This window comes from Mastacembelus armatus, unplaced genomic scaffold (genome assembly GCF_900324485.2).
Source record: "Mastacembelus armatus unplaced genomic scaffold, fMasArm1.2, whole genome shotgun sequence".
NCBI classification, from domain to species: Eukaryota; Metazoa; Chordata; class Actinopteri; order Synbranchiformes; family Mastacembelidae; genus Mastacembelus; species Mastacembelus armatus.
In genome coordinates this window covers 839495-854677 of record NW_022872853.1, presented here as the reverse complement: position 1 = coordinate 854677, position 15183 = coordinate 839495, and the positions used below count along the sequence as shown (strand labels likewise).

Below are 15183 nucleotides of genomic sequence, written 5' to 3'. Positions count from 1 at the left end.
AGCATCAGTTCTGTTTCTAACACTTTTTCCCTTGTCCAACACTGTTGAAGCCACAGGACTGAGTTTATCTGGCTCCAGGCCTCTGTGGCCCAGATCCAGCCATATCCTGCAGTCCCTGTGCAGGAATCCCAAGATTTTTCATTTTCCATCCATTTTCCACTTGTTTTTTTTTTTTTTTTTTTTTAGCCCCTACTGTGTCGGGCTGCTTCAGTTTTGGCTTTTCTTTTTTTAAACCCACCTCTTTTGGTTTCCCTGGGTTTGTTGGAAGAGACCCCTTCAAAAGGCTGTGTGGGATCCTTTCTATAAACCTGGTGGTAAATTCTGTGGAGGGACCTCATGCCTTCATACCTCCATTCAGAAACGTCCCTGTCCCAGCAGGCAGCTCATGCAGCGACCTGTGCTGCATGAAGTCCTCTCTGTAAAAATAAAGTGTGTCCTGCACAACCTGTGGTTCTTTCCATTAGTCAGCATGGGGCAGGTTCCAGCCCTGAGCCCCATGTAGTGAGGCTGTACCTGCGGACTGTACCACGGTCCCCAGGTCACTGGTCATGGGTTTGGTAACATCCTTTGGTAACGTGGCAGACGCTGGTGTCCTGACTGTGTTTACACGTGTTGTTAAACTATAAAAATGCCCCCTACACAGAAACTGAAGTTGTTGACTCAAGTTGTTGTGCATGTTGTTGATTACACTGAGTATATAGGTCACAATGGATTTAGAAAATAAACTGCACTAATTTTAAACAGACAATTAATTTTTGGGGGGAATAACATCCAAATTCATTACAAATCGCTGCTTATGTAACCTCAGAAGTGCCTTATTTATTTCCCACATCAACGTCTCCTCTAATTCTCCCTGTGCCTACATTAAGCGTCATAATTAACGAGCTTCTCTTTATTTAGCCTGTTTTCGTTGCCCTTGTGCGTCTGTCAGTGTGAGATAAAGGACGTGAGCGTCATGTAGCAGGCAGGAGGCAGGCAGCCTGCGGAGACAGCATCCGTTAATGTAGAGTAAGTTAATCTATGGTAATGATGGATCAGACCACAGCTCAGGGCTTTCATTTGGATAAGTTGGAGGAGGCTGAGCTGGGGTGTGCTTCATTTTATGTCTCGGCGCTCTCGTCTTGTTCTTGGTGGAGTTAATAACCTCGAGCCGTACTCGGGCCTGGTCGCAGTGCGACAGCAGTTTGGAGTTTGACCCTCGACGTTTTTTGAAACCGAAGCACTTTTCATTCAAATTCTGAAGATAGATTGTGCTGAGTTATTCTCCGTTCATCCACAGTGCTGCACAGCAGAAATGTGTGTGTGCTCAGATGGACGAGCTGTTTCGCTCTGTGTTTCACCAGATTTGACCTGTACAGCAGCAAAGATTAGAGATGAGTCGTTCTCTGTCTGGGTTAAAATAACATGTGCAGCAACTCACTGCTCCACAGACCATCATGTAATCTGACAGTGTGTTCAGACACAGACCAGACTAACGTTCACCTCTGTTTGTACCGTGTCCATGTCCATGTAAATCTCAGGAGTGACTTTTACCTTTTGAATCATGAGCAGACACTTGCTGCTGTTGGTTTCATCCCATTTGCAGGACTGTTCCCTTCTGTCCCTGATAGGTTGCATCTGTCATTCGTCTCCTCTTACGCTGGAATCAGCAGCACTGGTGAGACAACAGATTAGCTTGTTAGGGGCCAGAGACAAACTTCTCTACGCCTCATGTTTAATGTGATATTACAGCAGTGAAGCAATTAGTCAGGTGGGCAGAGTGTTCAGGTTGTTCCCTAATATGAAGGTGTGTCTGGTAAACTTGTGTTGTTGTCATGCATCCAACAGAACGACTCCATTTCCAAATTAAAGGTTAGTCCTGCACACACTGAGCCACAATGAACCAAAGCCCTTCACAGAAAAGACCCAACTGAGCCCGTCAGTGCCCCCATTCATTTTTATTATCTTCCCTGTGTGTCGGTTAAGGTCCGTGTCATGTCATAAAAGCTTGTTATGGAGGATTTTATTGGACCCGTGATGTGGAGACTGCGACTAACAAGAGTCCTAATGGAGACAGGCAAATGCAATGAAAGCTGAATGGTGAGGCAGTGCTGCTGATTGATCGCTCATTAAGGCTGCTCAGATACTGGTGTGTGTGTGTGTGTGTGTTTGGGTGTGTGTGCACACTGAGCTGCTGCACCGCCTTCATTACAACTCATCAGGCGGTGTGTGTCGAGTGTGTGTTTGCCTCCTGCCAACCTGTCATTACAGCTCATCAGCCAGCTGCCAGTCAGTAAGCAGAACGCCTCCTGGCCCAGTGTGTGTGTGTTTAAAGTGCATGTGACGGAGGCAGCAGTGGGTCGGTACATGCGTTTTATTCGTCATCACCATAGTGAGGACACACATCTGTCAGGGGTCTCTTTGGTCATTTTGGGTTTCTCTATTGTTTTGTGGATCTCTGGTGTCTGGGCTCCTGACCCCTGACCCCTGACCTCTGGCCCCAGTAAAGCTCAGTGATCCATCCGTGGTTTAAAGGTAGACACCGTGGAGATACTTAGCTGGTGTGTGTGTGTCTCACTTCGTGGCTTTGACTGTTATGAAGAGCAGAGTGTGCAGGATCAATACACAGAAAACAAGGACATGGATCCGAGACCTGCCATGAGTCTGGACAGTGGTTCAGGTTGATCCCAAAGGTCGGCCGACCTCACTGCTTTTCTGCCTTTTTGTTCCAAGAGGATTTAATAATAATCTGAACAATGACCTGAGGGTTCCTCACCCTGTTCCTCACCCTGTGGGCTCCTCCTGCACTGAGGAGATCTAAGGTGGACATGCAGTGTGAGGTCAAAGGGACAGGTGCCCTCAGGTGCCCTCAGGTGCCCTCAGGTGCCCTCAGGTGCCCTCAGGTGCCCTGGAAACAGGTAGGAAACAGTTCTTGTAGTTTAGCAGGTGATTTGGCTGCTCATCAACACACAGCTCATAGAGCATATTAAAGTACTGTGAATACTGTGAATACCACAGTAGATGAATAGAGCAGTAGTATCTGTGATGGGCGAGGGTTCGGCCATCGACCTCAGACTAACGCACATGTGATTAGATTTTTATTGGTCCTGGGGGAAATTAGTTCTTCTCCATAAAGAGCGACAGGAAATGCATACGAACAAACAGCCCACTGTGCATTATGGCTGCATGTCGCGCTGCTGATGCAGGCATCGTCCTGCGTGTTGCACTTTGTGCTTCATCACGTTTATGAGCTTCCAGTCCTGCTCGGTTTAACGGCTGCTCGCTGCAACAATAAAGGCATTCATCTGTCTGCGCTTGGCAGTACGTCTTTGAGACCCTGTGTTTAATTTTTGATTTTAATTAAGATGTGTTGTGCGAACCAGATGTGAGGAAAGCTGTTTGAAAATGCAGGAAATTAGCCAAACTCCAGTCAATAAGAAATGTTGTCCTTGACAGAAGAAAACAGAGAGAGTCGAGGTCAGAATGTGCTCAGTGAGCGTCCGCCCAAACATAGTGCTATATATTCATATGTCTTCAATTTGGGGTGTTTTGGGTCTGTCTGAGTCGTCTCTAGCTGCTTTCCCATCTCCCATCATGGCTTCATATCAGGATTCGTGTGTTTTCATTAGTTTCACACAGTAACAGAGGGCCGTCCTGTCTCTGCTCAGCCTTTCACATCAATCTTCTCTCCATTACACTCGGATTGAGGTCAATCTGTCTGCAGGCTCAGCAGTCGACTGGACTCTCAGATAGACCATAACCAAACCGCCTGCCTCATTTTCCCCATTCGTGTCAAGTCTCAGCGCGCACTCGAGGCGCTCGGCGAGGTCAACGCCACCTCATCTGTTCGATTTGAGACTCTGGAAATAGGCTCAGGTAAAAGAAATGATGATCCGTTAGAAAACACATGCAGCAAAGAATACTCTGAGCAAAGAAATGATCTTATCATTGAGCACAAATCAGTTTTACATTTAACGTTTCAGTTAATTAAAGTCCACGGTATCACACACACACACACACACACACACGCACACACACACACACACCACAGTCTGTTTTCAGATGTTGATTCCAGAACGAGCTGCACAAAATGAATCGCAGTCCAGCTGCATTGTGGGTCATGAAGACATCAGGTTTTGACAAAGAGGAATAATATGTGGAATAAAAAGACGATATCGTCGACATAGAGGTGCGACACACGATGAGTTTTAAATACACTCGTACAGTTCACAGCAGTGAAGCCTGGTGCTTCTTGCAGCTAATGTTGTCCTTTTTTTTCGGACTCTCTGCTGTTTTGGTTTGTATCTTCAGTGTGTCCACACTTGAAAAGGGTACTGGACTGATTTAGTTCTTTAACCCTCTCTGACACTCGTCCAAAGTGCAGTGGAGGAGAAACCAATCAGCAGGGCAGCTCTTGGAAGATTGTGCTTGACCTCTTGGTTAGCGGACAACAAAGACAGGAGGAGGCTTCAGGCTTTGTCAGTATGAGAAGTGACACTGAGGACTGGGAGTGTGTGTGTGCAGCTGTCATCTTTTCTCTTTGTGTGAGCTGGATTAAAACGAGGTCGCCCAGGCCAGGTGATGGACTTAGGTTCCAGTGTGTCTTTTTACTGTGATGCTTATTTTACTGAAGCAGTGCAGTCGTGTGGAAGAAAGCTGCTCTCTGCGCACAACATGAACATAGTTCTTATGTTTTACTGCGCAGGGTATTTAGATTTCAGGTGAGGCTCTTTTGGGCCAGAGGGTGTCACCTCTGTGTTGTTGTGTGTCAGGGAAACACTCACTGCTTCTTTTTGTCACTTTCTAACCAACTGTGGACCAGTTTCTATGTAGGTGTCATCATCGTTTCATATGCAGATGAGGAAATCAGCATTTGCAGCGTCAGTTCTCAGAAAATCTGCCATGTGGATGTTTTGTGTTTTACCCTATCACATTAGTCTTTTCTCCTGCCTGAGAGATAACTCCCCTCCCTTTCCTCCAAGGTCTTCTTGGTAACACTGATTTCAGATTCCCTCCTGAGCTTTTGATAGAAGCCAAATGGTGTGAAATTTCAATTGAGATGCAGCAGCTGCAGAGGAGGGCATCTTCAGTAGGAAAGCAGGGGAGGACCTCTTTGTTTTATCAATGCATATTACTCCGAGAGGTGGTCCTTCAGCTCAGTCGGAGAGAAGGTCGGCAGAGGGAGAGAGAGAGAGAGAGAGAAAGGAAATGAGTCTCCAGGCAAACAAAACACTGACAGTTTGTGTGTCGAGAGCTTTTTCTGTGCATGTGGCAGGTGGGAGTGGTGTCCATGGTAATAATACACAGTCATAATATATTAAAACAGTGAATGAGCTGTAGATGTGATGAAGCTGTGGAGGGTTTTCCACTGAAGCTGCGGGAAGAAAGTCCAGTTTTCAGGTCAGACAGTTGAGACTGTCACTGCTGAGTTCAGTTTCAGTCTGGGAGACCAATAAACAGCTCCAGCATTAAAAATGTGCCATGTTATCATTTGTATAATTTTCAGGAGGCAAATAAAATGAAGCTTTTTCATGATCCTGTGTCTGATCAGTAACTGGACTCGGTCAACTCAGGGTTAATAATGTCAACCCTCAATCCTAGTCCTAATCCCTAATCCTTAACCACAAACCTGCTGTGGTTAACAACCTCCAGCTAATTTTTCCTACCGCCTGCCGAAGTCGGCCATCTTGTCTGTTTTTATCTGTTGGTTTTTTTTTTTCTGGTGAATTTCTTACGTCGTGTTCTCATCGTGACGTGATGGTGAAACAAGATACGAGCTCCTTATGTTCTTACTGAGAGAGGCTGCAGATTACCCACAGCCAATTAAAGCCATTTACAAAACCAATTAAAACCATTTCCCCTCATTTCACATCCCAGGATGAAAGACGCCATCTTCACTTAGGTGTAATTTCCCTCCTACATGCAGACGAGAGCGTTGTAGGGGGACGTGTTCATGCACAAACTGCACTAATGAAAGTGTGACACCACTTCGGTTTCTGTTTCAGCAGGTGTTGACACTAGACCACTAGAGATCCAAAATGTTGCGTTCGGTCATTTCGTATGGAAATAAAAATGGTAAATACTGGTACATACCAGCCCAAATGGAGTCATTCAGCAATGATGACAAAGTACCAAGAGCCAAGGCACAAAAACAATTTAGTACTAATGTTCCGCCATGTTTCTGTTCCCCCCCGGAAACTCATCCCGTCCCCTAATGTTCCCCCCACGTGGGGCAGAAAGAATCATGGCCAATATTTTCCTATTGATCAGATTAAAGGTTTACACTCCCATTGGAACTTCCTTCTGATTGGGCCAGACTGGACCAGTCAGCTCCCACTGAGGTGGTCACATGATGCACTTTGGTTCTGATTGGCCTGTTCCCATTATGAGAGGAACATCAGGCTCCATTCCTTCCTTTTTAAGAAGCCTTAGTTTAAACAGTACTAACCCAGTGGACTTTATGTCGACCAAACTGAAGCTGAGGCCCATTTCTTCCTGTTTCTGGTCCAAACAGCTGCCTGGTGTCAGCTCTACATTAAAATTCACAGAGCTCTGATAACCAGCAGGACAAGTGTTGTTGCTCAACAGAGACGTGCTGAAAGGGGGAGCTGTCTGCTCTGGTGTCAGCGGCCTGGATGAAAGAAGAGCTCAGGTTTTAGCAGGACTTCATGTTTGTTTAAAAAAATAAAATAAAATAAAAGATTCTGATCCACAGTACCAACATGCACAAACCTTGTGGGCTTGACTCTGCAGGAGACTGTGCCACACCTCAAACTACAAACAAATGAGGCCTCAGAAATCAATCGCCCCCATATTTTGTATTCAGTGGTCCAAAGAAATGCAGCCTGGCAGAGCTGCAGCTCCTGGGTCTGGTCCTCAAAGCCACAGACAGAAATAAACAGAAATAAACAACAACAGTCCCTGTAATTACGAGATTCAAAGATTCAAAGAAGAAGAATCACCAATTTATTTTTCATCAGCTTGATAAAATCAAAGCCGTCGACAGACAAAGAGTCCAGACAGCAGCTCCAAGCTCCTGTTGCTGCTGTTTGTTTGTTTGTTTCCTACTGGGTGTTTGTTTACACTCGGTTTGACCCACCGTTCACTGGACTTGCAGCTCTGGGTCGGTCCGGTGTCTCCAGAGTTTTAGCTCTGGGTCAAGGCACGTTGGACGTTTTCCATCCAAGGCTTTGGGTGGAGTCGGTTCCGTCGCTTCCTGTCACTTTGCTTTGTTCTTTGCTGAACTTCTGGCTCACACCGAATCACTGGTCAATAAACAGATTTGCTGAACGGTTGATGTTTGAGTGCAGCCGTTACTGAAGTGGAAATGTGGACGTTGGGTATCGACTGTGTGGGCAGATCGATCCACGTTAAGATTCAGTTCAGCTCCTTTATGTGTCGGCCAAACGTTCCGATTGATTTCACATTAAAGTATTAAAGTTAGATTGATTTCATGCAGATTGGGCTTCCTGCTTCTCCAGAACTTTGTCAGAACAGCTGATACACTAAATTTCACAGCTTGATCTTAAATGTCAACTTTGAGCCGCAGGACGGAGCGAAGAGGAAACCAAGTCTGCGTTCTCTACGTGCGGCCTCTCCACATCTAGAGCTGAGAGATGAACGTGCTGTTAGGTTTGTTGGTGTTCCTGCTGTCAGTGTGAATGCAAACAGAAAAAGCCCTTTTGCTGTGTCGGTGCCAGGGGAGCTCCACAGGGGGGGCCGCCCCACATCTGTTGATTAAAATCTTATCCAGCTGCTGAACGAGGAGAAACTCTTTGGACTCTCTGGAGTTTTTCTCTGAGACAACATGAAGCTGCTGGTTTGGAGCAGAGTTGTCCCTGTTTTCCTGAGGAGCAGCGTGTTGCTGTGAACCTGTATCAGCCTTTTTCTCTGCAGCTCAGTCTAAGCATGTTGGATTAAAGATGACGCGTCCGTGACTTTTGACCTTTATATTCTTGCCCTCATCCTTTCCTCTCTAACCTGTGAATCCAGGTGAGCAGGAATATGACATGGAAGAAGCAAATGTTTGCTGTGGTTGAGTAAACGTGAATCAAAGTGATGGTGTGAGTGCAAATTAAAAAGTGTTTGTGAGGAAGAATCATTTCTCTTCACGCTCTCTGAGGTAAAAGTGACCTGTGGGGATTTGGACGTGGTCCTGTATGTATGCATGTCGGTCTGTAGTGGTCCCCCCCCCCGGCCCCTCGCTGAGACCTTCTGCACGTACCGTTTCTCTCGTCTCCAGACGACAGAAACGACCTTACAAGATGTCAGAGTCGATTCATATTCACGCCCCCACCTGCTCCCGTTAATCCCACCGACGTCAGCGTCAGTTTTCACATCAGTGAAGAAGAAGGAGGGCCCGGAGGACAAACTGGTCAGTCACTGGACCCATTTCCACCCGGGACTGGCTTTTCTTCTCGCCCCACACTCAAACATCATTCCTGTGGAGCTCTTAGGTTTCCTCTGCTGTTACGTAATGAAGGGAACAGGTTTCCTGACAGGAACTGGAATCTTTAAAAATGTGCTTTTAAAAAGATAAAAAGTTAATCGAGAATAAATAATAGAAGCTGGATACAGGACAAGAAGTTCAGACTTTATTTAAGTGAAGCTACAAATAGTTTGCAGTCCTTCTCCCAGACTGGTTTGTGTTTTCATCTGAGGAGGAGCAGAATCACAGTTGATGGTGAATAAGCTGCTGTTGATCCCTCACAGTGACACGTCAGGATTCATTTGATTAGTCACAGGAAACACTGCAGTTAATTGATCTGGCTCCAAATTGTTGTTACTGAGGTGAGGGAAGTGTATTTGTATACACAGTATACTTGTATACACAGTTATCTCTAGTTATCTGAGCAGAAGATAACTAGAGATAACCCCCCCCCCCCCCGACTGTCTCAGGTAGATATGCTGTAATTTACAGCAGCTCCATGTTTGGCCATTGAAACATAGTTGACATTTTCTTCCCAGCTCTCGACAGACTTTACAAATGTCAGTCTGTTTTATCTCCATTTGAACGATTATCTTAAATCCACTGAATTTATATTGAATTCCCTTGTTGGAGCATCTGGGGCCCCAGGGAGCCGCTGAGGAGCTCAGATAACCAGACGGAGCTCAGAGCAGAGACGCTGCTCGTCTGTGTTTGAAGGAGCCACTCGAGGTAATCAGGATGCGTCTCTCGCATATTCTGGACACATCCACATCGGAGGAGACCACCCTGAGGAATTATAGATCCCATCTGGCCTGGGAGAAAAACATCTTGCTTTCCCTGCTGCCGCCACGTCCGAGACCTTGATAAGCAGCTGAACATAGAGGATTGATCTGTGCTGTTTGCCAGTGTCTTCACCGTGTTTTCAGACGTGCGACCCCCATGCTTAAGGTCTGGTTATGTCCAGGCACAAAGACTACTCGTTAAGGGTCTGGACAGTTTGCATGAAAAACATCATCCAGCTGTGAAATGATCCTGGTTAACACTAAAATCCAGTTTTGAACCTAGAGAGTGAAATATTTGGAGAAAAAGGGCCAAAAATGTAGTAAATTGATTATATGAGAATCAGTTTGGTCATTTTAAAATAATTATGACTTTATTCTGCCAGTGGTCCTATAAATATATAAAGAATGAATCCAGATTATTTCTATCTTTATTGTTGGAGGCTTTTCAGAGACAGATTAATGAAAGACCAGCTGAACTGGGTTTTGGCTCAACGCCCTCGAGGACAGGTCCATCTGGTCTAATGGGACCTGGTTAGAGTCAGGACTGTCGGCAGCAACGTGGAGAAGAAGCTATGAAGAAGAAGAAGCTATGAAGAAGAGGAGGAGGAGGAGGAAAGAAAGGGCCAGGGATGGAGTGTGTGAAGGAAAGAAGAAGAAGAACAGAGGAGGACAAAGAAACTAATGAAGGTAATGAGACCAAAGTGCAGGAAGAACAACGAGAGGATGAAACTGAGGAACAGATGGAAAACAGCAAAGAGGTGTGAAGAGGGGGAGCTGTGGGGAAACAAAGCAGCACTGAGACATGATGAAGGAACATGAGCGATTGTGTTTTGTTTCCCTTTCAGCTGATTCCACCACCAAACAAACAATTATCTGCCTTCCTCAGGAAAACAAGCCCATGTGAGCTCTTTAATAAACGACTGGAGCTGCTGTGAATAATCACTTTATTTCTGCACGGTGTCTGGAGAGCTGTCGGGGCTTTTAACGGTGCTTTCTGGCCTGTCCAGGTTCCTGAGGAGTTGGACCTTCACTCAGTGACAAAACCTTTTATTCCGCCTTGGTTAGCACCTTGAAAGTACAGGAGGGGGGGGGGTTAGTCAGCAGGGCTGTGAAGTGATGTGTGCTTGGGAAAGTGCACAGTCGTTTACCTCCAACCATTTGCAGTTCTAATTTCTAAAAGGGTCTGGCTTTGTAAAAGTCAGAGACTGACAGTAAATGGCATGAAGGTGAAAATGTCCCGTTTGTGTTCAGCCTGTTTCAGAGCTGGTGATTCAGCTGCAGGCTGTTCTACGCAGAATGAAAGTGGCCTCTCACAAACATCAGGGCTGGTTCATGCGGGCGACACAAAGGCCCCGTGTTCTTAAGTGAGGCAGCCACTTAACAAGCTTAGGACAAAGGATGGGATGTAAACGTTCCCAGTGCATTATGGGACATTTCTGCCCCTGCAGTGACACAATGAGTGTACCAGTAAAACAGGATGTGAGGCAAACAGCATGTTCCCAACGGTGAAGGTTTAACAGCGTGTGTGTGTGTGTGTGTCTGTGTCTGTGTGTCTGTGTGTGTTGCGTGTGTGTGTGTGTGTGTGTGTGTGTCGTTGTGATCAAACAGCTCCTGACAGCCAGAGACTGACAGGTGAACTGACAGATGAGGACAGGATGGAGGGCTGGAGGCAGAGGAGGAGCAGCCTGTCGTCACTGTGAGTCCACCCTCCAGCTGACAGCTCATTCATGTGATTAACATCATCTGCTTCTGCACGTGTTGAACTCAGCCATGATACTTTCTCAATGAACCTAAGGCTCGTCGTCACTTTCTAAAACGATGGTTCCGGTCCAGTAAAAAGTGTTTGGGCTGCAGCTGCAGAGCGTTTCAGGGACGAGAGCCGATCAGTGTGTTGATTAATAACCAATAGAGTCAAACAGCAGAAATATTTTTATAGTTTTTCTGAGCTGATACTTTCAGGCAGCAGTTTGTCCTGGTTCTGGTTGAAGCCTTTCATACCTTGTAGCTGGGACAACATGTTGGAAATCAGTAGGAAATAGAGTTTGAGGCGTCTGTGCTTTTGTTGTGTCCAGAAGAATTCACTGTTACACACACACACACACACACACACACTGCTCAGGTGTTTGATGGGACTTTAAACATCGGAGCCTTTTGTTAATCAGGTTTTCTCTCCGTCCCAACAGAATCTGTGCCACTGACCAGAAGCTGAGGAGGAAACTCATGCAGCTTTTAGATGAGACGTCACCGTCTCGTCCTGATGGAGTGAAATCAGCAGTGAAGACAGACTGACACTGTGACAAACATCAACCTGTCCAGGTAACATGTTAGCAGTTAGCAGGACAGAGAATTGGCTGTAGAACAGTCCAGTCCAACATTTGAGTCCATGGGCTGTGAGGGGGCGTAGGACGTAGACGGGACACAGCTCTGGAGAAAGGTCCTGTGGACAGTTTTTGGATAAACACTGTGAACTTGTCCTGTAGGTGACTAAGGAGCCTGCTAACTGTTTTCCTCATCTCTGTGGTGTCAAACATGATGTCCTGTCCTCTAAATGAAAGGCCAGGGGGACGTTAGCAGAGTGGATAAAACTGACCCTCTTAGACCCTACTGGGACTGACTAGGACTGGTATGTCCTCTCCTTCCTTAGCACCGGAACATTTACCATCCAACGCTGTAAATGTCGACCAAGTGTCCAAGCCTGAACCAAAGCATAAGTCTCAGTCCTGCCCACCGTTGGGTCTTTGACGCACAAAGAAGCAGGAGAGGATGAAAACCAACCGTCCAACGCTCAACTAAACTGTTGAAAATGTCCAGAAATATTCCAAAGTACAGTGTCTTTAGGTTCCAGCTGAACACTGTTGAACAATGCTCTTATTTTGTCACCCACTCTGCAAAGCGTCACGGCCTGCAGCACCCATTAGACGTGAACAGGGTGACACCGCTAATTATTAGCAGTGTATTTGTCCTGGTCTCATTGTTCATGTCGGTCTCACGAACCTTAATGTGATTCATCCAGTCGGTGCTAATTCTCTGACCTGCTGTGGGTGGTGGGTGAATGGACAGAGATGAAGTGTTGAGCTGATTTATGTTGTACTGGACTCCCACATCTAATAAATAAGCCTTTTCCTGCATTCACATCTCCACCAGGAGCCGCATATCATTTCAGCAGTGGGTGATTAGATGACATTTGCTTCCTTCATTCAATAACCCGTCTCCTTCCTAACAGCGTCCACGAACTCTTCAGGGCTTTGAATGCATCATCTGCCTTTGTAGCGTTAGAAACAGGAGTGGAATCAATTTTCAGACGGACGTGGTTCGCTGCAATTAGAGCAGCAGCAATGCAAAGGATTCATCCACACACGTGTTTAATGAATCCTTTGTGATGCTGTGATTTAGTTAGTGGGTCAACACTGAAACACGATGCAGGAACAATCAACAGGTTCATGATGATTTCATGAATGAAGGTGGTTTAATCACAGTTCTGACACCGAGATTGTTTAAATGACGTCTTTATGATTTTTTACCATAAGTAGCCTGTTTCTGTTGGATCACATAAGGTTCAAATAAAGACAAATATGTTATTAAGAAAAAAGGTTTATAACACACAGAATGAGTTTGTGCCTCATGAGTAAAAGTGAATGGACGGATAAACCCGTATTATAGCCCCGTATTATGACCCCGGATTAATGTTGACTCTGTTGTGAAACTGCCTGTGACTGGTTCATGATGCAGAGATCCAGACACTGGACCTCACTGAGCTGTTGTTCCCTGCAACAGAAGTGTAATGGATGTTCATCAGAGACGTCATTAGGCGGATCAGCAGCCAGTGATCACATGTGGGACTCCAAAGACAGTTGTCCCTCAGACAGACAATACGCAGCCATGTCCTCACTGCTCCTGTCCCCTCCTGGTGTAGTTTATATCTGAGGTTGTCAACAGATGCTGCAGTAAAACTAATGTCAGCTGAAGCAGTCGGACATCTGGATAAAATGTTTTGGACCTCTCTCAAACCGTGGGACTTTATTTGAGTTGTAGCTGTGTCATCAAACGGAGGGCAGCCACCCATCAGAGACAAAAACAGCACTGACAGACTCTGGACCTGCAGCTGTTTTAGTGCGTCTGGCACTAACCTCAGTCCTGAGTGTGATGTACATCACTTTGCTTTCGACAGGGACACTGGAGGCCGGGAGTGTAATGTGGAGCTGTGTGTGAGAGCTGTGCTTATACTGCAGACAGGAGACGTTTTAAATATGGGGCTGTCAGCCAACGTTTGCAGACAGACTCTAAACTTTAACTGATGAGAAGAAGACCAGCCGTCCCCCAAACAACCAGGAATCTGCATCGGTTGAAGGACCAAAAGCTGAAAATCACACCTGATTCTTTTTCAGCAGCAGAGCCTGTGGCCGAGTGAGGCCCAGGCTTTTGTTCACTCAGAGGAAGCAACAGGAAGCTGCCTTTTTATTATTGCTCATCATTTGATGGGTGGTCTGATTTCTGCAGCAGGGGGTCGTGCTGTGTTTTCTTCTGTTGCTGTTGGGGGTTTGCTGCAGTTTGTTAGTGTTTGTCATTTCTCTGACTGAGCAGAATAATAAAACGGTTTCTTCCTGTCGGGCTGATGTTCAAGTTTAGTTTCAGTGTGTTCATTTCTCAGGGCTCACCCTGAAGCCGGCTCAGTGAACCGAATCAAACGCTGCTGCTTTGTGCTGTCACTGTCAGTCTGAGGAGAGAAGAGTCTCTGGGTCTGGCGTCGTCTCGGCTGTGACCTGATGATGTGAGCACAGTCTGTTTCTGCCCAAACAGCCAAAAGTGGCATTAACTTGTTTTGTGTCAATCCTGAGCTGCCTGATTTGAGCTCACGCTTCGGATGTGAAGGACGAGGCTGTTTATTAAAAAGAGAGAGGAGTCGTATCAGATCCTGGCGTGATGTCAGCATGTCGGTGTGCTAACATTTACCATTAGTCTTTAAGGCCTGACCCACAGTTTCCAGTTTGTCCCCTGAGCTGCTGGATGGGGTCGGGGTCAGGACTCTGCAGCCTGGTCCAGGCTCCCTGCCCTGGTGCTTTTGTTTGTTAGCCTCAGGTTCCTCTGCATTGTTCTTTCTGACTGATCCTCTCTGTCTGCTCTTCCCCTGCTGCCCCCCCCCCCCCCGCTCAGCACTTGTGATGCTTTTCCTTTATAAGCCTGCTGCACAGCGTCATTGTGAGATGCAGGCGCGGCTCTCTGTCGGTCGGGTCTTCTCTTTGCGTCGTCCTCGGTTTTCTTTTATTTGAGTCTGGAAAAGAAGCTTGATGCCGGTGCGGAGCAGGAGAGGGAGCTCATTACTGCAGGAAAATGACCTGTGGGTCTCCACACACACTGAGAACGACTGATCATCCACACCCATAAGGGCTTAACGCTGCGGGTCCCGATCCTTCCATTAAATTGGATTTTCAGAGAGTGTGTAGGTAAAACTGCCTGTCAGATTTCTTCCGTCAGGTCTGGTCTGCCTGGGCAGAGTTTCCCCGCTGAGAGAGATGGTTTCCTCTTTTTCGTTCAGCTCTCAGTATGCAAATGTGAAAACGCACACAGCTACAGAGCTAGTTGCTGATTGGTCGAGATAAAAGGCCTGAAATGCTTTTATCCAGAATGAAAAAGTGCTTTCCAATAATTATTTAATGCTGCAGACATGACTGACAGCCCATAGCACCTTGATCAGTGTTTATATGTATTTCCAAACAGGCACCTTTTCCCTCCTCTGTTATTGATTATTGATTATTAACTGTCTTTAACTGTGCCTGTGTTGTTGATTATTCTCAGGACTCCCTCACTATTTTAGAAAGTACAGTTGTACAGTGACGTGCAGCCAAATAATGTGGTTCAGTTTGTTTGCCCCCCCCCCCCGTTCAGTTCAATTTGCTGCTGTCGGAGTAAAACCTTAATGAGATGCTTCCTCAGCAGCACATCTGGCCTCAGAGATGTGAAATGTTCATCTCACCCTTTGGTAAATGAAGTGATCAC

The 15183-nt window shown here is 46.2% G+C and overlaps 1 protein-coding gene across 2 annotated transcripts in view; it reads left to right on the top strand.

The window, feature by feature from the left end:
* The window catches only part of gje1a (gap junction protein epsilon 1a), a 57694-nt gene that overhangs the window by 9369 nt on the left and 33142 nt on the right, over window positions 1-15183 (top strand). The window contains exons 2-3 of one of the 2 annotated variants that reach the window (XM_026308225.1): window positions 10798-10885; window positions 11373-11505. The gene's annotated coding sequence lies outside the window, so the exon portion shown is untranslated. The remainder of the gene's footprint in view (window positions 1-10797; window positions 10886-11372; window positions 11506-15183) is intronic. The other variant, XM_026308228.1, reaches the window with a different exon arrangement.